General features: G+C 37.0%; 1 protein-coding gene and 1 pseudogene across 5 annotated transcripts in view; one reads left to right on the forward strand and one right to left on the reverse strand.

Annotated features, from left to right (window-relative positions):
• The window catches only part of LRRC8C (leucine rich repeat containing 8 VRAC subunit C), a 104402-nt gene that overhangs the window by 51310 nt on the left and 26391 nt on the right, over nt 1–26701 (reverse strand). Inside the window, exon 5 of one of the 5 annotated variants that reach the window (XM_063652901.1) lies at nt 263–363. The exons of 3 other annotated variants lie outside the window; for them this stretch is intronic. The gene's annotated coding sequence lies outside the window, so the exon portion shown is untranslated. Of the gene's footprint in view, nt 1–262; nt 26248–26701 lie in introns of those variants that run through there. One more of the 5 variants, XM_063652899.1, reaches the window with a different exon arrangement.
• On the forward strand, nt 5407–5653 carry LOC129031177 (cytochrome c oxidase subunit NDUFA4-like; annotated as a pseudogene).

A 26701-nucleotide genomic window follows, 5' to 3' on the forward strand; every position in this document is an offset into this window, starting at 1 on the left:
AGGGGAAAACTGTCTAAGGACTTCCTGCAGCAAGGAGCGTTCTGCCACCAGATATTGGCATGAATATTGTTTTCTCACTTCCTTCAGGTCTCTGCACATATATCATTATTGGAGACACCTTTTCTGGCTACCCTATTGAAAAGATTAATACCAACTCACCAAAAGCAAGAGCATGCCATCCCAGCACTCCCTTTTTCATTCCCTAAGTTGCTTTCCTCAATAGCATTATCTTTATCAGATGTACTATACAGGTATTACTCACTTAGTTGTACTTCTGTCTCTCTGCTGCATCATAAGGTAAGCTCCCTAAGAAATGGGGACTTTGTTTTGTTCATTCCTGTCTCCCAGAGCCTAGAACAGTATCTGGCACATAAAAAGTACTCAATAAGTAATTGCTGAACCAATGAAATGAGAAATGAGCATCTACTTAATCTGAAATTCTTCCAGTTATTAAAATGAATAACAGAAATGTTTATGTGACTACCAGAAATTAGAGTAAGGTGCACTTGGTTTTGGGGAAGAGAACACCAGATTTCTTTTGTACTACTCTGCATTTTCTCATGATACCTGCACCCTGTTTAGGGGCAAAGAGGAAGCAAAGAAGTCATAAGAGGCCACCTGAGAGATCCGCATGGAGCTGGAAAAGGACAATTCTATCTTATTTAGAGAGTTGGGAGAAGGAACGAAGGAGAGGAGTGGGACAAGAACTGTCCTGGGCCTCATTTGTTTTGAATCATGGGCTTCTTTATATACATATATTTTTTTGTTATACTTAAAAGTTCTAGGGTACATGTGCACAACGTGCAGGTTTGTTACATATGTATACGTGTGCCATGTTGGTGTGCTGCACCCGTTAACTCGTCTCCTTTATATTATTAACAGTATCATGTTTTTTCCTCTACTCACATTGCCGGCCTCTGTCAACTTCCAGGGACCTACCATGGAATAAGGTAAAGACTGCAAGAAGGGAATGTACATGTTTATTAAGCAACAGCAGTGCAATAGCAATCATTGATCATTTGGGTCAAAATGCAGTCATATGTTGCTGAACAATAGGGATACGTTCTGGGAAACGCATCATTAGGCAATTTTGTCGTGTGGATGTCATAGAGTGTACTTATACAATCCTAGATGGTATAGCCTACTACACACTTTGGCTATAGGGTTTGGCCTCTTGCTCCTAGGCTATAAGTCTGTACAGCATTTTCCTGTACTGAATCCTGTAGGTAACTGCAACACAATAGTAAGTATTTGTGTATCGAAACATAGGAAAGGTACAATAAAAAATGTATAAAAGATTAAAAATAGTATACCTGTATAGGGTACTTACCATGAATGGAGTTGGCAGGACTGGAAGTTGCTCTGGATGGGTCAGCAAGTGAGTGGTGAGTGAATGTGAGGGTCTAGGATGTTACTCTGCACTGCCGTAGACTTTATAATAAACACTGTACACCTAGGCTACACTAAATTTATAAAAAAATATTTTTCTTTCTTCAACAGTAAGCTGTAGGTTACTGCAACTTTTTTACTTTTTAAACTTTAAACATTCTTTTTAACTTTTTGACACTTATAATAACATTTGGCTTAAAACACAAACACATTTTATAGCTGCACAAAAATATATTTTATTCCTTATTCAATAAGTTTTTTGCTATTAAATTATTATATTTTGCTTTTTAAACTTTTTAACTAAAAATGAAGACACCAACATGTATATTAACCTAGGCCTACACATACACAAATCAATAAACATAATCCATCACATAAACAGAACCAATGACAAAAACCACATGATTATCTCAATAGATGCAGAATAGGCCTTCAACAAAATTCAACACCCTTTCATGCTAAAAACTCTCAATAGACTAGGTATTAATGGAATGTATCTCAAAATAATAAGAGCTATTTATGACAAACCCACAGCCAATATCATAATGAATGGGCAAAAGCTAGAAGCATTCCCTTTGAAAACCGGCACAAGACAAGGATGCCCTCTCTCACCACTCCTATTTAATGTAGTATCGGAAGTTCTGGCCAGGGCAATCAGGCAAGAGAAAGAAATAAAGGATATTCAGATAGGAAGAGAGGAAGTCAAATTGTCTCTGTTTGCAGATGACATGGTTGTATATTTAGAAAACCCCATCATCATCTCCTTAAGCTGATAAGCAACTTCAGCAAAGTCTCAAGACTTTGATTTTTACAAAATCAAAGTGTAAAAATCACAAGCATTCCTATACAGCAATAACAGACAAACAGCCAAATCATGAGTGAACTCCCTTTCACAATTACTACAAAGGGAATAAAATACCTAGGAACACAACTTGCAAGGGATGTGAAGGACCTCTTCAAGAACTACAAACCACTGCTCAAGGAAATAAGAGAGAACACAAACAAATGGAAAAACATTCCATGCTCATGGACAGAAAGAATCAATATCGTGAAAATGGCCATACTGCCCAAAGTAATTTATAAATTCAATGCTATCACTGTCAAGCTACCATTGACTTTCTTCACATAATTAGAAAAAACTACTTTAAATTTTATATGGAACCAAAAAAGAGCTCACATAGCCAAGACAATCCTAAGCCAAAAGAACAAAGCTGGAGGCATTATGCTACCTGACTTCAAACTATACTACAAGGCTACAGTAATCAAAACAGCATGGTACTGGTACCAAAACAGATATATAGACCAATGGAACAGAACAGAGGCCTCAGAAATACCACCACACTTCTATGACCATCTGATCTTTGACAAACCTGACAAAAACAAGAAATGGGGAAAGGGTTCCCTATTTAGTAAATGGTGTTGGGAAAACTGGCTAGCCATATGCAGAAAACTGAAACTGCACCCCTTCCTTACACCTTATACAAAAATTAACTCAAGATGGATTAAAGACTTAAATGTAAGACCTAAAACCATAAAAACCCTAGAAGAAAATCTAGACAATACCATTCAGGACATAGGCATGGGCAAAGGCTTCGTGACTAAAACACCAAAAGCAATGGCAAAAGCCAAAATTGACAAATGGGATCTAATTAAACTAAAGAGCTTCTGCACAGCAAAAAACAAACAAACAAACAAACAAAAAAACCTGTTATCAGGGTGAACAGGCAACCTACAGAATGGGAGAAACTTTTTGCAATCTATTCATCTGACAAAGGGCTAATATCCAGAATCTACAAAGAACTTAAACAAGTTTACAAGAAAAAAATCAACACCATCAAAAAGTGGGCGAAGGATATGAACAGACACTTCTCAAAAGAAGACATTTATGCAGCCAACAAACATGAAAAAAAGCTCATCATCACTGGTCATCAGAGAAATGCAAATCAAAACCACAATGAGATACCATCTCACACCAGTTAGAATGGCGATCATTAAAAAGTCAGGAAACAACAGATGCTGGAGAGGATGTGGAGAAATAGGAACGCTTTTACACTGTTGGTGGGAGTGTAAATTAGTTCAACCATTGTGGAAGACAGTGTGGCAATTCCTCAAGGATCTAGAACCGGAAACACCATTTGACCCAGCAATCCCATTACTAGGTCTATGCCCAAAGGATTATAAATCATTCTACTATAAAGACACATGCACATGTATGTTTATTGCAGCACTCTTCACAATAGCAAAGACTTAGAACCAACCGAAATGCCCATCAATGATAGACTGGATAAAGAAAATGTGGCACATATGCACCATGCACTATGTAGCCATAAAAAAGGATGAGTTCATGTCCTTTGCAGGGACATGGATGAAGCTAGAAACCATAATTCTCAGCAAACTAACACAAGAACAGAAAACCAAACACTGCATGTTCTCACTCATAAATGGGAGTTGAACAATGAGAACACATGGACACAGGGAGGGGAACATCACACACTGGGGCCTGTCGGGGGATGGGAGGCTGGGGGAGGGATACCATTAGGAGAAATACCTAATGTAGACGATGGGTTGATGGGCACAGCAAACCACCACGGCACATGTATACCTATGTAACAAACCTGCAGGTTCTGCACATGTATCCCAGAACTTAAAGTATAATAATAAAAAAAAGAAACATAGGAAAATAATATCTACCCCATGGCGGGGGCAGAAAACACAACACTAAATTTATGGTATTCAAGAGTCAGACAGTTAACCTTTTGCTATAACTAACATTATTCAGGTCCCTTACTGGAGTTTAGGGCTCTATTTTAAGAGGAATATCGAAAAATATTACATAGACATAAGGGCAAAAAATTTTACCTACAAAAATATATTCAGATTCCAATGATTTCTGACCCATCTTAGCTACTACCCCGATCCAAGACACCATCATCTCTCAATTAGATTATTGAAATATCTTCCTGATTAGTCTCTCCACTTCTACCAATGACCCCTAGAGAGTCGTCTCAAGTGAGCAACCAGAATGATCCTGGGTTCCTTCTCCATTCAAAATCCTCTAATAATTCTCCATCTCACTCAGTGAAAAAGCCAAAATCTTTACAAAAGTCCTAAAAGGCCCTCTGCAATCTCACTTCCACCCCACACCAGTCTCATAGCCCTCTCCTGCACACTCGCTTTGCTCCAGCCACACTGGGCCTTCTAGCACAAGCTTGTCCAATCTGTGGCCTGCAGACCGCTTGTGGCCCAGGATGGCTTTGAATATGACCCAACAGAAATTTGCAAGCTTTCCTAAAATATTATGAGATTTTGTGATTTTTTTTCTTTTAGCTCATCAGCTATCATTAATGTATTTTATGTGTGGCCCAAGACAATTCTTCTTCTTCCAATGTGTCCCAGGGAGGCCAAAAGATCGGATGCCCCTGTTATAGTCGTTTCTTGGCACCCCATGTTCACTCCTGCTTTTGCATTTGCAACAGCTCTGTCTGGAATTCTCATCTTCCTGGTATCTGCAGGGCTCAATCCTTCACCTTCTTTAGGCCTTGCTGAAACGTACCCAGATTGCAACCACTTTTCACCATTTCTATCACTACTCCTCTGGTCCAAGCCTTCACCCTCCTCTTGTTTAAATAATACTGCAAAGCCGATTTAATATCACACCACATCTCAGCCATAGCACTCCCTTTCCCCCTGCCCTGCCTTATTTTTCTCCATAGCACTTAACACCTTTGAACATACTATATATATTTTAGCTAATTATTCATTTTCTTTTCTCTCTCCTCCCACTTGAATGCAAGTCCCAGGAGGGCAGAAATTTTTGCCCAATTTGCAAAATGTTTTGTCCCTAATGCCCAGAAGAGTGTCTGGCCTATATTTGTCATTCACTAGATATCTGTTAATTAAAAGAGTAAAGTGGTAGAAACAGAATCTATAAAGAAACACTATGGAGATACTACTTAGCCCAGAGCCTGGTGGCTAGGCTGGTTCTCTCCTTTCCAGTTGGAGGCCTCTTCAGCAAACATGCTCCGCCAGATCATCACTCAGTCCAAGAAGCATCTAAGCTTGATCTCCCTTTGTATTCATTGGAGCTGGAGGTACTGGAGCAGCACTGTATCTCTTGTGTCTGGCATTGTTCAATCCAGATGTTAGTTGGGACAGAAAGAACAATCCAGAGCCCTGGAACAAACTGACTCCCAATGATCAATACAAGTTCTACTCAGTACATGTGGATTACAGCAAACTGAAGAAAGAAGGTCCAGATTTCTAACAAATGTTTCACTATAAAGCTGCTTTAGAATGAAGGTCTTCCAGAAGCCATCCACACAATTTTCCGCTTAACCAGGAAATACTTCTCCTCTAAATGCATGAAATCATGTTGATGCAATCTATTGGCGATTGCACTGATTAGTAAATAACTGAAACTTGGAAAACAAAACAAAACAAAAAGAAACACTATGTAAATTGAGACAAGCAAAGGAATACAAAAGGCTACCAGAGGAGTCCAGAGCCTGGATGTCCACGGATAGACTTCAGTGCCAAATACAAAATGCTTCAACTTTGCACATTACAGGCTTTAAACTGCTGCATGAGAGATTTAGGAAGAAACAACCCATTGTTAAATGACCAAATAAATGGTTACAGGATGAAATCTGAGGGTTGGTCATGCCAAGGAGATGTGAAAAATAGGACAGTGAATCATGTTTTGATGGTGAGCTTGCTGTCTGGAGGCAGGGTGCTAGATGAGAAAGGTTCTTTTGCTCCACTAGGAGCTTAAGATGAATATTTCTCCAGGAGCCAATATTACTTACCGAAACGCAGAAAGTGCACATGTTTTCAAAGGGAAAACACACGGACTGGTGTTAAATTAATAACTTCTGATTAGAAAACTTGTTGACAGAATTTGGCTGAGCTAGTCTCCTGAAATTTATTAGGGAACATCTGGGGGGAAATAAAACCTAGGATAGGGAGGAAGAGTGGCTCTCAACCTTGGCTGCACATTGGAATCATCTGGAGAGTTTTAAAAACACTGATGCCTGGGTGCAGTTAAATCAGAACCCCTGGAGTGGGGTACAGGCATGAGGTTTTTGTTTTGTTTTGTTTTAAAGGTCCTCAAGTGATTCCAACATGTAGGTGAGGTTGAGACCTATTCTCCCCAAAACATCTGTTTCTTCTGTTTGTGATAAAAAGTACAGCTACGCACTAAGTGCAGTCTTAGGGAAAAACCAGAGCTTTATCTGGGCCTACCAAAGGCAGGGTTTACTCATTTAAAATGATTTCAGTACTCCATGAATTTATATTTTAATATCACATCTTTGGTTAATACTTACCTGGACACCACCCATTCCCAGATCACCACATCAGGACTGTCAGGCTTCCCCACACAGCCCACCCTCTCTCAAGAAGAGCACAATGCTTGGATAATATTTGAAGGGGTCTCAGACCACAGCTGCAGTGTCCTATTTTGGAAGCCCGTGGCTGAGTATTTTCATAAGCAGTCCAAGATCAACACTTTCCTACTTGCTCTGTTCACCCCTTCACTCCCCTGGGTTATTTATATTCTCAACTATCTCCACTCCCACACTGTAAATTCTGTAAGGGCAGAGACCAGGTTGCTCATTTTGGCATGCCCAGCCCTTGACCTAGTTGTCTGAGCAGTAACACTTTTGTATGACACAGAGCTATTCCACATGTACAGCAATGATTTACCTCTCAAAACAGTTTCTCAACGTAGATGATGCTTTGAACATTAAAACTGTAGTTCCGATGGGGTCCACATTTATAAGTGTTTTATTTTAGAGTAACAGTTCATTACCATTTTATTGACAGTTTTATTAACAGTAACAGTTAATTACTGTTACCGTAAAATGAAGTTCTCTTTATCTATAAAGGAAAACCCCACCTCCATCATAACACGAGCTAAGGTTTACTGTGTACTTAGAAGTGTCAGGCGCATCATACATATTACATTACTTAACGCCGAAATATCTCTGGGCTCCGGGTACTATAAGCCTACTCTTACTCAAGAAATGGAGGCTTAGGAAGGTCAATATCTTGCCTGGGGTTACAGAGCAGTAAGCAGAGGGGCCTGCATACAACCCCTCTGCTTGCTGTTTTTAGAATTGGTTAATCTAAGTCACTAAACCTAACATTCTGTAGACAACAGAACAAAACAATTGAAAACTGAGTTGAATTCCTTCTTGAATGAATATAGGAATTAGTTAACAGGAAAGGTTATTTTCCTTTACAGAAGTGTTTCATAAAAACTGGGATAGCTGGGCTGACACAGTCTAGCTACTTGGGAGGCTAAGGTGGGAGGACTGCTTGAGCCCCAGAGTTTGAGACCAGCCTGGGCAACATAGTAAGACTTCATCACAGACACACACACACACACACACACACACACACACACACACTAACAAAACTAGAGAAGACACAACCTAAAATTTCCTATTAACTCTCATTATAATATCAGAGACACTTTTAAATATATATCATACTTAGAGTGTAATATACACATACTCAGATACGTTTTCTTTTAAATTTGTTTGCTTTTCCATTAGCAGTGGCTCCTAATTCTTTGCCTATAAATCTTTTAGCTCTATAGCCTCTTGGTCAGGCACTTATAAACTTTAAAGAATTTAAACACTGGAATCTACACTTCACCCAATAGCCAAATGAGAGTACAGGCAGTTCATTTCCCTGTCAGAAATGTGCCTGTTTTCAGCATATGGTACATACATATTTTCAAGAAACATTTTATAGTTTATCACTCAGAATGAAAAATAATGACACAAATGTTAAATTTTATATCAATTGTGTAGTTTTGGAAAGATAATGAGGATTTCCTTAATCCTGTTCATAGATGATCCTGATATAAAAATAGAAATGGTATTTAGGTATAATCTTCCTTAAAATGAGGACATAGCTGCATATTTTTAAAACATAGTGATTCTACCACCTTCCTCATTTCCACTACATAAAATGCCTTGGTGTCTGAGATGTTGAGATATGAATAATTACTATTTTAAAACTTTACTGAGCCTCAGAATTTTTAAAGCCTTTTTCAGATTATATTCTAAAAACAAATATATTTTCAAACAGTCTTCATTCCAGGTTTCCAAGCAAACACACCCGAATAGGTTAATATTTCAGACCCTTAGACTGTTTTCAAATGCTATATTTAACAACGCTTACGATGATCACTCAAATAATTTTGATTCAGTTCAAATATGTCAACAGGAAGAGGCTGGGCAGAAATATAAAAATTCTAAGCAAAGTCATTCTGAGACTCAAACAACTCCAATACCAGAAACGCTAGTTAAACCAAACAGTAGTGTGGTCAAAGAACATAAAGGAAAACTGCTGTTTTCAAGATTTGCGGTTTCCTTATATAAGGAACCTATTCTGCTCTTGGATGTGGCACAAGGGGGCTTTTTGAAAGCATGGTATATTTCAATAAAAAAAAAAATCTTAGTTCAGCTGAGTAAATGTAAAGTTACACACAGTCATACACTTAATTCCTGAGATCCTCTGGAAGTAAATCTGCTGCTTAACATTAATGACACATCTTATCAACTATGTTTTTGTTTATAAAATATTCTAATATGTACATGACTCCAGTTCAGGTTTAAAATTTTTTCCCTTCTTTTGAAGAATAGGTCCCCTGAAAATTTTTCAGAAATTCTTAGTAATTTTTCATTATACTAAGCATCTTTTTTTTTTTTTTGATACGTAGTCTTGCTCTGTCACCCAGGCTGGAGTAAGTGGTGCGATCTGAGCTCACTGCAACCTCTGCCTCCTGGGTTCAAGCGATTCTCTTGCCTCAGTCTCCCAAGTAGCTGGGACTATAGGCATGTGCCACCACGCCCAGATAATTTTTGTATTTTTAGTAGAGACGGGGTTTCACCATATTGGCCAGGCTGGTCTCGAACTCCTGACCTCGTGATCCGCCTGCCTTGGCCTCCCAAAGTGTTGGGTATACAGGTGTGAGACACCATGCCCAGCCATACTAAGCATCTTCTAAACCACAACGGTCACTACTTCCTGGGCCCACTACCACGTTAGGCAAACCATTCATAAAGACAGGATATGCTCCTATTTAGGATACCAACAATATAGTAATAGCACCTTAATGCAAAATTTTAATTTTGTACAAATTCTTTTCCTATGAACTGATTACAGTTTTGTACACTTAGGGTGATATGAAGTACTTAGTCCAAGGCAATATATGACAACAGTAAAACAAACAAAAAAGACTCCTGTTATTGCCTTAGATGTATATACTACTACCTCATTGGACATCTGCATTTTCAGAATTCTAAGTTTAGTCATAAGTGGCCACATTAATCTAAAAAATAAAAATAAAAGGAAGCCATCTCTACTCACCATTTTGTATAATATAATGAAATAGTTACAATGTATGTTTTATAGCCAGAAAGACCTAGGTTTGAAATCTAGCTCTATGGCTACTAGCTAGTGACTTTGGGCAGGTTATTTAACCCCTCTGAATCACGCACACTTGGATAAGTAGCTGGCAGTAAATGTGAAAATTGTCAACTACATTATTTAATTAAGAAAATATTTCCTGACTTCTTGCTTTTTAGAACAATGTTTGTATTGTTTAATAAACTTTGAATAAAAAAAATAGCTAGGCTTCTCTCTTGGGAATCTTCTGGATTCTAAAAAATCCAATTTACTGTATGTTCCACTACATCTGCTGTTCATGGAAAGTGCCAAACAGTACCCCCAAATTGTGGTGTCCTCTTGAAAACATTTGCTATTTTTTCCATTGCATCAAGACAGGCCAATTCCTCCCAATCAATTATCTCTAACTCCATGTGTTACCTATGCTTGTTGCATGGATATATAGAAACCAAACTCTGTGAAATGCCAACCTGCCCCAATTCTTGAATTACATGCCTGGAAACCCAGAGGTCTCAAATGTGCATTTCTACTAGATTCCCCACTGACTATGTGACTCTTTGAGCTTATTCAGTACCTAGCATCTCTGGAGCATAACCCGAAGTTTTAAGAAAGCCTCGATAGCTAAGACCAATAATGATAAAGTTAATGAACAGGTGCTTAAGAGTAAGGGCCCATCCCCACCCCACACCTGACAGGCAGTTAGACCCGATGATGTGAAGATCGCCAGCTTACGGAAGGCCTGTTCCTCTGACCACTGCCATCCAGAAACACAGCTGCCTTTATAGGGTCTACAGGATGGTTAGCAGCTGAGGCTAAGGAAACTAGCTGCAATCTGTGGGATCAACACGTCCCCTCAAGGGAGAGTTCTTGGAAGGTGAGTCATACAATCTTCAGGAAAGGTCACTGAAAGAGCCCTCATGTTGAATCTTTGTTGTGAGCTACTACAATGTCCCTGTGCTCTTTGTACCTCTAGCTGTAAGATGGCAGCATCACAGTCAGAGACACAGCTGCTTGTTTTCCAGTATTTACCCTCTCCTTTTTACGTAATAATAAAGTGCATGTTCCAGTCCCCTTGAAGGCAGGTATGGTGTGGGACTTCGTCCTAGCCAATGGCATATAAACAGAAAAGATGAACTCAACTTGGAGTTGTGTCCTTAAAAGAGCCCTCCATATACCTTCCTCTCCACCTCTGAGATGGGATGCAGGCTTAGTATTCATCATCTTCAACAGACAAGTAAGGGATACATGTTAGCAAGGGCAGTAAAGAGATCTTTAAGAGTTGTTTAGGTCATGAGGGCTCTGCCCTCATGCATGCATTAGTGTTATCATGGGAGTGGATTTGCCCCCTCTGGCTCTTGCTCTCTCTAGCTTTTTGCTATTCCACCATGTGATGACTTCTGCCATATGATAATGCTACAAGAAGGCCCCACCAGATGCCTGCAACTTGATATTGGGATCCCAGCCTTCAGAACTGTAAGCCCAAAATTTTATATTCATTATAAATTATCCAGTCTTAGTATTCTGTTATAGCAGCACAAAACAAACTAAGACATTTGAAGATACAGATACAGATCATCAGTCATTTGAGGAATGCCTCCAACTGAAAGACAGATATAAATAAGACAAATATACAATCAAAGGAACAAATAAAGACACATTAAAACCAAAAGTAAAGCAGAGAGCAGGAGTTCACATTTAAAAAATTCCTAACTATAATTAATATTCTCAGAGAGCTAGCAGGAGATACTGTATTTATAAAATAAACACACTGAAAAAAACTTGGAAATTAAAAATAAGATAGTGAAAAAATCAGCATAAGGTTAGATAATGTTGATGAAATTCATCTTAAAGTAGAAAAAAAACAGACGGGGAAAAATAATATACAGACACCAGATTCAATGTTTGAATAATGGAAATTAACTAAAGAGTGAAAGGAGAAAATGACACAGAGGTATCAAGAAGAGAGTGCAAGAAAATTTTCCCAAACTGTAGGACATGAGACTTCATATTAAAAAGGTCGACTAGCTGGGCATGGTGGCTCATGCCTGTAATCCCAGCTATTCGAGAGGCTGAGAAAGGAGGATCACTTGGGCCTAGGAGTTCAAATCCAGTCTGGGCAACATAGCAAGACCTTGTCTTAAAAAAAAAAAAAAAAAAAAAGGCTTACTAAAGTGCTAGCACACAATGAATTAATAAAGACCCATACTGTCATGAACATTGGGGATAATGAGAAGATCCTAAAAGCTTGGAGGAGGCAGCAAATAGAGAGGGTAAAAGGGTGCATACAAAGAAACAAACATCAGATCAGTATTACACTTTTCGCCAACAATATTGTATGCCAGAAAATAGTTGTAAAAAGCCTTCAAATTCTTAGTGAAAGTGGTTGTCAATGTAGAGTTTAGTACTCAACCAAACTAACTTTCAAATTTGAGAGTAGAATAAATAGTGTATTTCAGACATAGAAGGACACAGAAAATTTATTTTTATGTATTCTCTCCTTAAAAAGTATTGAGGAATATAAAGAGAGTAAGACATCCATCCCCTGAATTGAGACTTAAATATCCAGCTGCTGACTTGACATTTCCAACTGGATGTTTAGTAGACATTTCTCTTTTTTTGTATAAATTTAAAGGGTACAAGTGCAATTTTGCTACATGGCTATACTGGGTAGTGGTGAAGTCTGGGATTTTAGTGTAATTATCACCTGAATAATGTTCATTGTATTTATTAAGTAATTTCTCATCCCTTACCTGCCTCCTCACTTCTACCCTTCCAAGTCTCCAATGTCTATTATTCCACTCTATGTCCATGTGTTCACATTATTTAGCTCCTACTTCTCAATGAAAACATGCACTATTTGTTTCTGAGCTGTTTCACTTAAGAAAATGGCCTCCAGTTCTATCCATGTTCTATCATGTCTATCCATCAAAAGACATGATTTCATCCTTTTCCATGGCTGAATAATATTCCATTGTGTATATATACCACATTTTCTTTATCCAGTCATCCATTGATGGACACTTAGATTGATTTCATATCTTTGCTGTTACAAATGATGCTGCGATAAACATACAAGTGCAGGTAGCTTTTTGATATAATGATTTATTTTCCTTTGGGTAGATACCTAGTAGTGATACTGCTGGACTGAAATTAACGAGTCCAAAATAATTCTTCATTTCACCCCAAATCTGCTATTTCCACAACCATCCATATTTCAGTACATAGGAAATCCATTTTTGCAGTTCCTCTGGGTCAAAACCTCGGAGTCAATTTTTAATTTTTCTCTCTTACATTCAGGTCTATTCTGTTAGCAAAACCTGTAGGCTCAATCTTTAAAATCTATCTAGAATCTAACCAGTTCTCCCTACCTCTCCTGCTATAACCCAAGGCACCAGCATGTCTCATTTGGTTTATTACAATAGGTTCCATCCTTGTCTCTTACAGTTAGTCTACTCTTTACCACTGTTTCTCACAGTGTGCCTTTTTGGGGAATCAGTGAGGTCAAAACTATTTTCACAAGACTATTAAACATTATTGGCCTTTTAAATTCATTGTCTTGTGAATGCACAGTGAAGCTTTCTAGAGGCTACATGATACATGACAGTGAACAGACTGATTGCCAGACATTAAAGACATTTGCAAAAACTTAAACACTGACATCTTTTTGTTCTTTTGTTTTGGAAAATATAATTTCAAAACATATGTTACTTGTGTTAACATTCAGTGGCATTATTGTTATTTTAAAATAAATAAATAAATAATCAAATTTACATTTCTGAGCTCTTAGGGGTTAGAGCTCTTTAGAATTTTCAATAATTTGAGTACAAATGCCCTGAGACCAAAAGGTTGGCTAATGATTGCTCTATACCACAGCCAGAGTGATCCTTTGAAAACTCAAGTCAGATTAAGAACTCTCTAATGGTTCCTCATCTCATTCAGAGTAGAGGTGGACAAGACACTTCATGAGCCTACAGCACCCTCTCTTAACGACCACTCTCCCCATTGCTCAGAGCTGTGCACCCACACTGGCCTTCTTGCTGTTCCTCCATCATGCCAGGGGAACATATTTATATTTGCTGTCCCCTCTTCTCAGACCTCTCCTCCGCAGATATCTGTGTCTCCCCACCTCCTCCAGATCTTTGTCTTATGAGCTGTATTTTTAATTGTGTCCCTTTTCAGATGTTTATATATTGCAACAATTTCCCCCTTCTCCTGTGATACTTCGACCCCATAACTTGCCACTTGTATATTTGTTTACCCTATCCTTCTGTCATAGAGTAAGTCCTCTGGGACAGTGGCTTTCTTTTTAATCCCCTAGAAAGCCAGTGGATCTGGTGATCTGCACCCAGTGTGGTCCTCTTTTATTTTCCCTTTGATCCACCACTGAGAACCTCGTACCTAGTGTGGTCTTAAATGATAATGCAAGACTGATCATAAGGGGTTATCTGACTAAACCTTCAGGCAAGACTACACTTTTCAGAAGAGTTACAAAATTGCTCCTCAGATTCAGAGACCTTTTCATACCCCTGGAAATAATTACTAACTTTTTCCTGGACCCCATCTTAGCAGCAATATCTCAATTCCTTTCATCTTTCCTACATAGATCCTGTTTTCAATGCTCTAACCCACTCTGTGATGGTCTTCTGATTCTTTTCCCAGTGTTTTATCTTCATATTTTATTGTGTATCTAAATTTCCAACAAAGTATGAGTTAGTGTGGCATCAAAAGATTCCTACAGTTTTACTTTTCTTTTACTGCACCCCAGCACTCCAGTGTATGCTTTTAAAAATATACTACATTGCCTTGAAAAAGAAAAATAGTCCCAAACCTGTTTGTGTGATATCACTTACAAACTCCTCTCAGAAAGAAATGAGTGTTCCTGACAAAATGCTTCTGTAATTGATTCTCATGAACTTTAATGACACTAGGACTTATTTTGGGAAATTACATATGACCCATGCAGTTGACCAGCTGTCAACCAAGAATTTAGTGACCTTTAACAAAATACTGTTTTATTTTGATGTCAAATCTAGTAATTTTTCTAACCATTCTCTTTTGCTACAAAATGTCCCTATCAAGAGCAAATCTCTGAATTAGCCTATGAACAAACTCCTCCCTTACAGCAAGTTTATTATAAAGCTTTAACACACACTAACAAGTCAATTGTCAATCTTTTTTAAAATGCAAGGATCCATGAACTTTTTCCTATAAAGGGAGCGAAAGCAAATACTTAGGGTTTATAAATCATATGTGGTCTACGTTGCTTTTTTTTTTTTTTTTTTTTTTTGAGACAGAGTCTTGCTCTGTCACCCAGACTGGAGTGCAGTGGCACGATCTCAGCTCACTGCAAGCTCCACCTCCCGGGTTCATGCCATTCTCCTGCCTCAGCCTCCCAAGTAGCTGGGACGAGAGGCGCCTGCCACCATGCCCAGCTAATTTTTTGTACTTTCAGCAGAGACAGGGTTTCACCGTGTTAGCCAGGGTGGTCTCAATCTCCTGACCTCGTGATCTGCCCGCCTTGGCCTCCCAAAGTGTTGGGATTACAGGCTTGAGCCACTACGCCTGGCCTATGTTGCATATTCTTTTTTAAAAATTTAAACAATCCTTTAAAATTAGAAAAGCCAATCTCAGTGAGTGGGCCATACCAAAACAGGTTGCACTAACTCAAACTGCATGGGCCACAGCTTGTCAATTCCTGTTGCAATGGTTCTCAGAACTCCCTTGGAGACCTGCTCACCTCAAGAGAAACAGAGTTATTGTCAGCCTCTGGATCAAGGTACTTCATGGCATATATGCTATTGTTACCCATTGTGTTATGCTTCTTGATTGCTGGATTTTTTTTTTCTGAGATATGGCAATTTGAGCACTTGAATGTCAATGTCTAATGGCCATCTGAAGGGACTCCCATTCTACTGTGCTTAAAATGACTTGCCATCTAAGTTGAGAGCTTGGAGAGCTGTTTGAGCTCTAAGAAGTGGTTGAACTTGGGGTTGGAGTTAAAACAGGACTCCTCCCCCAGGGTGAAATCAGAGCAGTATTTGATATTGGAGGGATGTAAATGTGGAAGTGTAGAACCCAAAACTTCTGTTCCTAGAACCCATGTTCTAAGTTTGAAGATTTCCACCACCAGTGTTTTGTATTTGACACATTCTATGGCTTAATGTTTATTATATTACTAAGAAACAACCAAAGCCCTTAAAAAGAACATTTAGGATGAGTAAGTGTACATTGTTTCAAAAAGTATTCAAAACTTGCAAATGAGGGAAAGGTAGAGCAATATATCCTTTCAATGTAATACTGAATAATTATTTAATTGGCCCACCCATGGATTACTTGGGAAAATAAAACTCTTTTTTTTTACTTGCTAATTTCTACTGATTAAATTCCAGTCTTGTAGATTTTTGGCTGGGAGAAAAGAAAACTCAAAACATTATGAGTTTTATTTCCCTGAAGGACATTACCTAGTTTTATATCTAGCAATGTTATTCTAACATTCCTTTCAAAAATAATTCCTTGAACACTCTTTGCAGCAGTTTTGCCATCCTGCTGGCTCCCTCATTTATGAGTTAAATAAATCTTTGACTGTTCATTCTATATTTAAGAGTCATGTTTAACTTTTTGAAAATTATCCTATGACAACATTCACAGAAATCTTAAGTTATTTTGTGTTTTGCCTGCAGTGGGTTTGTGTATATATTTGTATCAGTATTTACATTTGTCGAACAGTTAAAATTGTATCCTATAGGAATGGGTTCAGAGGTTTCCTGTACAATTGTCTGTGTCTGTAAACAGTTATTTATAGTGTTCTATATTTTTGGTCAGTGAGTCCTTTGAGTACCTAGGACTCAACTACTAGAATGAGAGCTTCTCATTTGCTTAGAATGCCTCTAAGAATGAAAGTTAAAGGGGTCACAAAAGTTTGTCCTGTGTTTTGAAGAACATCTCATTAAACAAATGAATTCACTTTGAAATGAAGAGAGGAGGGGAAATCTGCCTGGGTGATTTCACAGGTGTGTGACAAGAAAGAGTTAAAGGAAATTTCTGCCAAGTCTGGGTGACAGTGAATTAAAAGAACATCTCTAAATAGACCAAAACAGATAGAATCTACAGCCTGTCAAGATAGTTCCTCTACCACCCTGGGCAAAAGAGTAGTGCCTGAAAGAATGTTTCAAGGAAAGGTGTTTTATTTACCTCCAGGAGGTAAAATAACTTTACTTCTTTCCAGAGATAAATTAGCATGACTGTGAAGTTTTTCAAATAGATGGAGTTCACATTTTCTAGACAGAAACTAATAGCAGTTATTTATATCTAGAATAAGAAAATCTTAAAAAAAACTTTTCCTGGACACACAACAAAAAGAGGGGAAAAATGCACAGAAGGAATGTTTGGAGTTAATGGATGGCGTACAGGTCACTAAGGATAAGGAACAAGAACAACAAAAATGCAACTAGCTACCCTGTCAGCTTTCAGCAGCTCTTTCCATATTTAACTAGAACTTTTAATCCAAAATGTAAAGAGATTTACTGGTGCTTTAATAGTACTTTGCAAACAACTATGAATTAATTATATAAAATTTGAAGTTCAATTGATATTCCAGTAATGATTAATGCTTAGACAAATGAGTTTGTTAAACATCATTAAAAAGACAGTTAAATGCCTTAGCATTGATTTTATTTTAGTTAGGGATAGGATGCAAAAATTATACCTCATTTACATCACAATGTCAAACACAGTTATCATATTACCCAGAAATTCTATTCCTAGGGGAATATCCACAGGAATTTAAAACAGGTACTCAAATACATATACATGAATGTTCATAAAAGAATGATTTACAAAAGCTAAAAGGTGAAAACAACCAAAATGCCCATTAACTGATGGATGGATAAACAAAATGTGGTATGTTGAGACTATGAAATATTATTTGACAAAGAAGTGGGTCATTGATATATGCCACAACATTAATGAACCTTAAATATAAGCTAAGTGAAAGAAGCTAGTCACAAAAAACACGTATTTTTGATACCACTTACATGAGCTGTCCAGAATAGGCAAATCTATTGTGACAAAAATAGAGTAATGGCTGTTTAGAGGTTGGGAGAAGTAGAGGATGGCGAGCAGGGGTAATAGCTAATGCATAGATGTTACTTTTTAGGGTGATAAAAATATTTTAAAATTAGATTATGGTGATAGTTACACAATTCTATAATTATGCTAAAAGCTATTGAATTGTATACTGTAAACAAATATGTGGTTTGTATATTATATCTCAATAAAGCTGTTAAAAATGTTATTTTAGTTTGTGCAATTCATTCACGTATTTTGGTTCACCCTGTCTGTTCTCTGATACAATGTGTATTAAACTAGAAGATATTAACTTCCTTATATTTGTCTCATAGGTCAGATGGTTGGTTATTATTTATACTAAAAATTTAAGACTGTAGATGTACCCAACAACAATGAATTATAACTAGTGTCTGTTCTTTAATGGTTGTAAATTTTAGGCAATGTTGCAGTAATGTTGAATCATGGGATGTTGTATTTCTCTTATAGGCTTTGAATACGAACAGTAATTGTATTATTTTAAATGGTAATTTAAATTGTAATTTAAGATAATTAATTTTAAGCAGGGGCTAATATTAAAATTAGGAATTCAATGAATAATCTTTGGCAAAATACTTACACAATAGTTTTAACCTATGTATTAGATTTATAAACATATTTTGTTCTTCATAATATTCAAATAAGACTATAATCTTATTTCATAACATGCTTTATAAAATTAATTTTATTTATTTTTGAGACAGGGTCTTGCTCTGTCACCCAGGTTGGAATGCAGTGTTGCAAACATAGTTCACCGCAGCCTCAGTCTCCTGGGCTCAAGCCATCCTCCCGCCTCAACCTCCAGAGTAGCTGGAACCACAGGCATGAGCCACCGTGCCAGGCTAATTTTTTTAATTTTTATTTTTTGTAGAGATGGGTCTCACCATGTTGCCCAGGCTGGTTTTGAACTCCTGTGCTCAAGTGATCCTCCCACTTTAGTAATTTTATTTTAAAAACTAATGTTTAACACTACAAATTGTCACACACCATTGTTTGACCTGTGTGATTTGTATGAAAAATAACACATTTTGAGATAAAATTAAGTTTTTTGAAGTAGCTAAGTAGGATAGATAACTGGTAACTCAAAAAGAAAAATTATTTTCGAGATGGCCTTTTCTAGAAATAAATCTGTGAAGTTATTTACTTACCGTATATTGTACCCAGAGAGTAAAAGTTATATATTTTTTCTCACCCAACCCAAATGTGTTCTTTCAGAAGCGGCAAGTCGATTTCATGCTTTTGTGCTGCTTTTTAGTATTTCAAAATACCGAAATGAAACAAGAATAATAAAGATTCCTGGCCTCTAGAGAAATTAAAATTCTAACATTTCTTATGTACTTTCTGATATAGTTATTAGTAAATAAGCTAGGCAACATTATGACCTTCTCAATTCCCTGGGCATCTGCATTCTTATCTGACAACATTTTAAAATGCTGCCTTCCTTTAAGATCATGTTCCTAATTTGGAGCTATATAAAAAGGAGGAGATGCTTTGATACCCCAATCCATGTTTGATACATAATAGCATCTAGGTAGCACCAAAGATTTGCTTTGTCTCCTATAATCCAGGATACGGTACTTACAAGAAAGAGAGGCTAGAAATAATTACTTTTAATTGATTTGTTCCTTAATCTTTAATTAGGTCAACAGTAGGCAGTTCTGTTTATTGCACTCACATTATGGGGAAAGCTGTCAGGTAAAGATAAATTAACAGGTAAAATATTATTAATGTTATCATGTTATTAAATACCCTTTCGGAGTAAGTAAAATCATATTCATGTTCACATACAAGGGCTGACTGACATGGTGATTGTCAACAGATTTACTGGTAAGTTTTTTGGTAAATTTTACATATCTGCACGTCGATTACAAGTTAGTGTGGCACTTACTATTTTTAGTTGTTGCTTTGTAGATTCCTTAGAAAATGGAATCCCAATTTCTAACCACAAAGCTTATAAAGAAAGGTAGTTCTACTTCTTTCTTTTAATCTTTAATTTTTTTCATCCTTATCGCACTGGCCAGCCTCCTGTATAATGCTGAATGGAAGTGATGAGAGAAGGTATAATTGCTTAGTTCTGATCTCAAGGGGAAGGCATTCAAAACTTCACCATTAAGTATGATGCTAGCTATAGGTTATTTTAAAATAAAACGTGTATGAGATTGATAGAAAATCTTTGAAAATCTTTATCATTAATAGATACTGAAAATATTGAATGCATCTACTGAAATAATAAAGGAGAAAAACCATATGATCATTTAATATGATGAATTACAGTGATTGATTTTTGAATGTTAAACCAACCTTGCATTCTTGGGATTAAATCCCCTTTGAAGTTTTCCTTATGGGAAAGTTTTTGGTTATAAATAAAATTTCTGTCAGGCTTTGTAATTGTGCATTTCAAGAAATTTTTTTCCATTTAAGTTGTCAAACGTACTGGCATATAGTTTTCACGATATTTCCTTGCTATCCTTTTAATGTCAGTAGGGTCTGTAGTGATACCCCTCTTCCATTCCTGATATTGGTAATTTGGGTTCTCCATCTCCCACTCTCCCTCACCTCTTTAATGGTTTGGCTAGATTCATTAATCTTTTCAAACTACCAACATTTGTCTTATTTAATATTTTTCTGTCACTCATCTGATTTCGATTTCAGTTATTCTGTTCTTAAATCTAGTATTTCTTTCTATGTTTTTGGGAATCTAATCCAGCTTCTTGTGGTGGAAATTAAGATGATTGATATTAAATGTTTCGTAATATAGAATATCAAGTTCTAAGTAACCATATCTATCTATCTATCTATCTATCTATCTATCTATCTATCTATCTAATCATCTTCCTGCCAAACTACCTATGCCCTGCTTTAGCTATGTCTCATTATTTTTTCCCATTAATTTCAATGTTATATTTTTATCATTCAGTCTGAAATATTTTTAACCTTTTTGAATTTTTCTTTGGCCCATAAGATATGTAGAAGTTTCTTATTTTATTTACAAATATTTGAGGCTCTTCTAAACATCTTATTGTTCCTATTTTCTAATTTAATTCTATTGGGTTCAGAGAAAACACTCCAATATTTCAATAATAATATTTTGTCCTTTTTTGAGAAAAAACTCACTCATCATCCATATTGTTATACTGTATAACATATATTTTAATTTTCTCTAGCTGCTTCTATAGTTTTCTCCTTATCTTTGGTTTTCAGTAGTTAGACTGTGGTAATATACCCAGGAATGGTATTGTTGTATTTAACCTGCTTGTGGTATAATGTGCTTTTCAGATTGGTAAGTTGATGTGTTTTCACCATAATTGCGAAGTGTACAGCCATTCTTTCTTCACTTTTTTTCTCTCTTTTTTTCTTCCATTTTTTCCTCTCTTCTCTTTCCAGGACATTCTTATCTTGACATTTCCCCACATGCCATTATGGCTCTGTGCAATTTTTTTCAATCATTTTCTCTCTATTGTTCAGATTATTTCTATCGATACATGTTCAAATTCTCTACTCTTTACTTTGCTACCTCCAGTTGTTGTTAAGCTCATCCAGTGGATTTTTCATTCTGGAATTCCTATTTTACTGTTTTTTATAATTTCCATTTCTTTGCTGAGAGTTCTCATCTGTTAATTCATTATGACTATATTTTCTTTTCACAATACTATAATAGCAGTTTTAAAATTTATTATTTACTAACTTTAACATTTGGATCACCTTAGAGTTAATTTCTATTGACTGTATTTTGTCTTGATAATGAGTTATATTTCCTGTGCATTTTCATGCCTACTAGTCTGATTTTATCCTGGATATTCTGGATGACATATTATGGAAGCTCTGTAGTCTATTATTTCCCTTTGAAAAGTACTGATTTTTAGCTTTAGCAGGCCATTGACTTGGCTATACTGAAACTAAACTGTCTTCTCTAAGGTGGGCAGCAGCTAAAATGTCTGCTCAAGCATTTTAGGCTTCCTGCTGTTCACGGGTTTAGGTTTACATGGAGCCTAACTCCTCTCATGAGCACTTCTGGGGTCAGGCAAAGATTTGGTAAGAGTTTATATGCAGATTTGGGGGCAATCTCTTTTATGTGACTTTTTTCCCCCTAGGATTTCCCCTTCACTTTCCAACCACAGAGCAAGGCTCAAACTCCACCTTCGGACTATGTATGACTGCAGTGTCAGGTATGAGCGTTAGTACCTGTAGACCATATGGACTGGGTACTGGTTTCAGGAGAAAAGTCATAATTCAAATCTCACCCAGTGGAGTCTCTTTCTGTCAACGATCAGTTCCCCTCCATTTCTACTTGCTTTGGTTGCATTCCCATGCCTTTAAATAGTGGGGTTTTGTCTGGGCACTGTGGCTCACACCTGTAATCTCAGCACTTTGGGAGGCCACAGCAGGCAGCAAGTGTAGGCAACATGGTAAACCCTGTCTCTACTAAATATACAAAACATTAGCCGGGTGCGGTGGCACGTGCCTGTAGTCCCAGCTGCTCAGGAAGCTGAGGTGGGAGAACTGCCTGAGCCTGGGAGGCGAAGGCTACAGTGGGCCAAGATTGTGCCCCTGCACTCCAGCCTGGGCAATAGAGCGAGACCCTGTCTCAACTAAATAAATAAAGTAAATAAAAAATAGTGGGGTTTTATATTTTGGTCAGTTTATAATTGTTATAAACTCAACAGTTAAATGATACAAAGCTATCCTACCATTGATGTTTTATTTTTTGAAAGGTATTTGATAAGCCCCTGTTTTTCTTCTTAGATTATTATCTCTAACCCTTAATTTAGTAGGTTATTTCAGTGCATTTGTAGGTTATCTTTTTTAAAAACTTGAAACAAAAAAATTGTAACTTAAACATCTCTGATTATTAGTTATGCCTACAGCTATATCAAAATTCAAATGTTTGATTGGTATGTTATCAAATAGTACCGTATATGTCAGAAGCCCAGTTTTAGAGGGTTGAGGGACTATATTCTTCAGAATACTACACAGCATGAGCACATGCTTTAGAATTCTGGAACTCACAAAATTTCTAGTATTCTATCACTATGAACGAAAACATCCTGTATGAAATAACAGGAAAAGCTGTGAAAATAAACTAGTGAATACCCAGGAGAACCTAAAAATCCCTTCAAAATTGAATTTTAAAGAGGTAAACTTATAAAAACACAACTCATTTTTGTTAATGATCATTTACATAAACTTTACTTATTCTTACCATACTTAAAAGCAACACAACTTTTTGTATATAACTCCACTATCATGGAATCTACAATTCTCTATAAAATGTGACATAAATAGGTTTGCCTAGTCCACAAAACTATGCAGAATGGCAGTCATTACTATACACATTGAGACCCTTTACTGCTCCTGGTAATGTAGCTATTTGTATTGGTTCATTAAGAATATGTCCTCCCAGCTGGACATGGTGGCTTATGCCTGTAACTCCAGCACTTTGTGAGGCAGGGCAGGTGGATCACTTGAGCTCCGGAGTTTGAGCACAGCTTGGGCAACATGGTGAAACCCTGTCTCCACAAAAAATAGCTGGGTGTGGTGGTGTGTGCCTGTGCTCCCAGCTACTCTGGACCGTGAGGTAGAAGGACGGCTTGAGTCTTAGAGGTGGAGGTTGTAGTGAGCCAAGACTGTGCCATTGCACTCTGACCAGGATGACAGAGCAAGGCCCCGTCTCAAAAACAAACAAACAAGAAAAAAGAATAGAATATATCCTCCTTCCTATATACTCCTATATAATTGAATAAACCTTTTATTATTATTTTTTTTGAGACAGAGTCTCACTCTGTTACCCAGGTTAGAGTGCAGTGGTGTGATCTCGGCTCACTGCAACCTCCACCTCCCGGGTTCAAGTGATTTTCATGTCTCAGCCTCCTGCGTAGCTGGGATTACAGATGTGTGCCACTATGCCTGGCTAATTTTTGTATTTTTAGTGGAGATGGGGTTTCACTATCTTGGCCAGGCTGGTCTTGAACTCCTGACCTCGTGATCCACCCACCTCGGCCTCTCAAAGTGCTCGGATTACAGGCGTGAGCCACCGTGCCCGGCCAATTTTTGTATTTTTAGTAGAGGTGGGATTTCACCAGCCAGGCTGGTCTCGAACTCCTGACCTCAGGTGATCCGCTTGCCTAAGCCTCCCAAAGTGCTGGGATTACAGGCAGGAGCCACTGCACCCAGCCATGAATAAACCTAATTTCTAACATGCTGTGCCCAAAGTGTCACATTTAGAGATAAATTTAGTTTGACATGAAAATCCTATTAAGGTACTAATGCTACACTACATAAATTGTAGCAATGCACAGAACATCCTCCCTGGATACCAGTCTGGTATCTACTCTATGGCCAAAAGAATCTCAACTTTTTAGGCTGTACAGAATATAACTATCTAGCAGGATAAGAATCTGAGGAGGGAAAAAAGCGTCCTCAAGAAAATAGGGTTACCACAGTTACAAGGACTAGAGGCAAAATCTGATGGAGATAAACTAGATACTCTCTGAGTTCTGGCCTTGGAGTAGACAAGCTGAGAGGAAAGTACTATCAAAATTACTTCTAGTGTGAAAGAAGCAATAAAAAACATCACTTCAAGGATTTCATAAAGCTTCCACAAAGATGTTAACTCATTGGCCTTACTGGTTGTGCAATATCATATGGCAGCGAATGCCTTGATCACACAAAAAGATCGTTTAAACGGATTAATAAGCTCCTCTTGTGGTACCTTTTAAAACAAAGCATGCTAAGTAGAACAGAACACAGAAATATGGAAGCCCAGGACCATAAATTATATGAAGTAGATAACACTGAATCTATGTTACTTTAGATTATGCTTTGAAAATCTTCCCTGGTATAGAAAACCAGTTCAAAGTATTATCAGTGTTTATATAAATAGTGCTTGTAACTGTGACTCTAGATGTAAAGTGTAAATAAAGAAACCTAAAAGTTAATGAGTAGGTAACAAATTCAATGACCCTAATGCAAAAATGCAATGAGATGGATAGACTTTTCCTTGACCAAGACAGACCTGCAAAGACTGTCTAAATTGAGAGACTATTAAAAAAAAAAAAAGTTTCTAACTTGATCAGGAACAGAACCTATTTGTGAAGTAGAATTCACAATCTCCTTCTACGAAGAAACACATATTCCTAATAATTAAGAAATTTTCTGATTAAGTTTAATAGGGAAACACTTGTTCTTAGAAACCAGCTCCCTAGCCATCCAGTTAAATTGTTAGGTGTCAGTGAAAAGTCTAGTGACCTTGAACTCACATATTTTTTAATCTAGGTTAGCTATATCTGACCATTCACTTTTCTTATCAAATGTCCCTAAGAATGAATTTTTGAATCCATCTACCAGAAACATTTTACATATAAGACAAATAAAATTTTAACACACGCTCAGAAATCATTTGTCCAAAAAGCTTTTCTAACAGTTTAGTAGTTACGCATTTCCATCCCCTTAGGAATAATCTTAATTTTGCTCTAATCGCACGTTGTCTTCCTCCATCTTATATTTTATTCATATATTTATTCAGCAAATATTTATTAAACGTTTGCTTCATATCATACACTATTCTAAATACTGGAAACTACAGTAACAAATTTAACAAAACAAATACAAATCTAGTATATTTATGTCATTTGCTTGGTTTTATTCAATGTACCACCCTGTACTTTCCTTAAATGAATTTAATTGCTTATCTTCGACTATTTCCTTTCACTTTAATTTTATATATTTTATTTTGCCAAACTCATTTCAAATTCTTGCTTCAAAATCAAGGCACTCTATACACCACAAAGTCACTTACATAAATATCACCTGCATGTTTTCTATTATGCCATCCAGATCCTCAGATAAAATTCTAAAACACCCAACTCAGATCCAAACCCTGGACATACCTCCAGCTGCTACTTCCTCAGTTGATAATCACTTTCTGGTCACAGTTATCCACATGGCAGTGCACTAACTAGAAAGTTATGTGTGCTAGATAGTATCTCCTAACTTTACTGATAAGCATATTATACTGAACCTTGCTAATATCAAGAGATAATATAAATTAGCCTGACAATGTTTTGCGAGTGAAGCCATTCTCATAGTAATTTCTCTACAGTATTTTCCCAGAAGTTAGATTTATAGGGTATATCTTTCATATTAAAAAGATATTGAGCCAGTTTCTAGTTTTCATAAATCTCTAAGATATTTGAAAAAGACTAGTTAGTAATTTTTGTTGATTTTGATAAGTTCTTAAAATACATAAGGAGAGGCTGGGTGCGGTGGCTCATGCCTGTAATCCCAGCACTTTGGGAAGCTGAGGTGGGTGGATCATGGGGTCAGGAGTTCAAGATCAGCCTGGCCAGGATGGTGAAACCGTGTCTCTACTAAAAATACAAAAATTGGCTGGGTGTGGTGGCAGGCGCCTGTAATCCCAGCTACCTGGGAGGCTGAGGCAGGACAATCACTTGAACCCAGGAGGCAGAGGTTGCAGTGAGCTAAGATTGTGCCACTGCACTCTAGCCTGGGCAACAGAGCAAGATTCCATCTCAAAAAAAACAAAACAAAACAAAACAAAACATGAGAACTGACAAGATGCATGAGTTTTCATATTTTTAGTTTATTTAGTGACTGTTACCTAGGATTTACTCTGATGTCTTAACTCATGTTTTATATGCTTACTCCTAATTTATAATTATTTATATACTTTCTCCTGCTTTTCAATCACATATAGAAATATTTACGTCTCTTAATGTCCCTATTAAGAAGTATGACTTCTAAGTATACTTTCAAATTTCATCATCAGAAT

The sequence above is a fragment of the Pongo pygmaeus genome, chromosome 1 (assembly GCF_028885625.2).
Source record: "Pongo pygmaeus isolate AG05252 chromosome 1, NHGRI_mPonPyg2-v2.0_pri, whole genome shotgun sequence".
Lineage (NCBI taxonomy): Eukaryota > Metazoa > Chordata > Mammalia > Primates > Hominidae > Pongo > Pongo pygmaeus.